The following is a 2289-nucleotide window of genomic DNA, read 5'->3' as shown; positions in this document are numbered from 1 at the left end:
GAGCTATACCAGCAGGAGCATAGTCTTCAGGTGGGACACCCAAGTTGGACAGGTCTTAGGGTAGAGGCCTGACAAAGTGCAATCCATTTCTTTAGGTTGGGGGTTGGACACACAGCTAACAACAACCCAGTTCCATGTAGAAAACACTGTTATCAACAACAAAACAAGCGGCGAGCACATTTGAGACCACGGTGCTTTGACACATTCTATAGGGCACTCACACAGCATCCCCACATCCTGCGAGTGAGTGAGTGAGTGAGTGAGTGACCTTTGTGAGTGAGTGAGTGAGTGAGTGACCTTTATTTGTCAGCTCTACCTATGGCAAAAATGTGCTGGAACATGATGCCCCCTTCACCTTTATGACTGCCCCCTCATATATGCCTGCCTAGAACCGGGCTTGTTAATAGCCAGAATAATCGATGGAATACTCAATTACTAAAAGAATCGATAGCTGGAACCAGGAGTGCTTTCTAGGAAAAAAATTAAGTCAGAAAAGTGTCAAAGCGATGTTTTGAGTAACTTATTAGACTTACAGAACATTTGTGTACATTAGTCCACCTTCTTTGTCTCTATCTCTGTCACTTTCTCTCTTTCCCAAGCAAACACAAACACACTCACCTAGGAAAGCACTGTTTTGTGCTCTCATTGGCTGTAGCTCACCACAGGTTTTTTTTATGTCCAGATATTAATCATCTATCTGGATGCCATATTAAGAATTTTTCGATCACTTTAGCTTGTCATCACACAACCCTTTCCTTTGGCACTATATTTTCACAGCTGTAGAGCTTCTGTATTCCTTTGCAAAAACTCAACTGTGCAGTGCACTGTATCACGCTGTAGGTCAGCTGTTTGGGTCAGAAAATGCTGTTGCATCAAGAAACTCCACTTTTCTAAAGATTTCAAATTATTTTCTGCCTGTTCAAACAAGGAAATGAAAACAACTGTGGCTAGTTACTCTTCTAAAATAGACATCAACATTCCACCTGCAACACTGAGACAACTCAGCGATTGGAGTGAGCATTTCTCTCAAGAGGATTTTGTAAAACCATTGACAAATAAGCGGGAGAGACACTTGCTGAAGAGCGCTGCACACATCAAGTAAAATTATGCTAAATACCTACAAGTAAATGAACCCACTTACCAAACAACCAGTAAAGTGTGAAGCACTGACATCTGATTCAGAAAGATCCTGAGGTTGTGTTGTAACCAAGTCCCACTTACCCTTCATTTCCACTTACAAAGGCTATGTGTATGGAGACGAGTCAACTGGAAGTCCATTCATTCCTATGGGAATCTCTGTGATATCCAGTGTGCAGTGTTTCCCACAGGATTTTGGGAAACTATGGGGGAGGGGGATACTTTTGAAAAAGTATTGCAATTTAATTTTGTCTTTAATGTTATTAAATCTTATATTATCTTTGTAATATGATTATCTTATATAATGTTATTACTATCCTAAAACATTCCTCTGAAACTCTGCAGGACTTATTTCCACCCTGCCCAGCAGCAGTACTGTGGCGAACGGTCCCTAACTGCGGGGAGAACGGAGCAGGCTTCCCCGGAGGTCCGCCGCTTTTCCTGGTCCCTCTTCTCCACACTTTGGGCTCTAGTTTCGCAAACCGGGCGAGGCGGGGGCGCAGCGCACCTGCGCTTCGCCAATTGGGTGTGGCCAGGCGGATTTTGCAAGTTTGGCACACCGTGCGCGCTGGCGCAGCTACTCCTCTTTCCCACCTAAGTCCCTCCTACCTGCGCAAGTCGGAAAGAGGGAAGAGAGAAGGCGTGGAGTGGGTTTTACACACATCACACCAATCAAATGAGCCCCTCTCCTCGCCCTTAAATGCGCCGCACGAAGGCGTAATGAGAGTTTACTCAATTCGCCATGGCAGAAGAGAGCAGCAGCGTCACGCCAGGGCCCCACTGCCTGCGAAGCGCAGCGCACCGAAATTCTCGCGCGCGCCGGAGAACCTCCGTTCACATCAGACGCGCATTTCTCCACGCCGGCGACAAGCGATTCTGCTCCCAGCTGTTACGCCAGGGCCACACTGCCTGCGAAGCGCAGCGCACCGAAATTCTCGCGCGCGCCGGAGAACCTCCGTTCACATCAGACGCGCATTTCTCCGCGCCATCGACAAGCGATTCTGCTCCCAGCTGTTATTTTTCACTGCCTGGCTTGACACATTCGCTCGCGGCTCGCGCAGAAAATAGACCAGACGCCGAACTGATCGCTGCAAATCGAGAGCCTGCCGCGGAGCTTCCCGGCACGGCGCGGCCAGTGTAGATGACACAGTC

This window comes from Epinephelus moara, chromosome 19, assembly GCF_006386435.1.
Source record: "Epinephelus moara isolate mb chromosome 19, YSFRI_EMoa_1.0, whole genome shotgun sequence".
Lineage (NCBI taxonomy): Eukaryota > Metazoa > Chordata > Actinopteri > Perciformes > Serranidae > Epinephelus > Epinephelus moara.
This window is presented reverse-complemented; position numbering follows the sequence as displayed.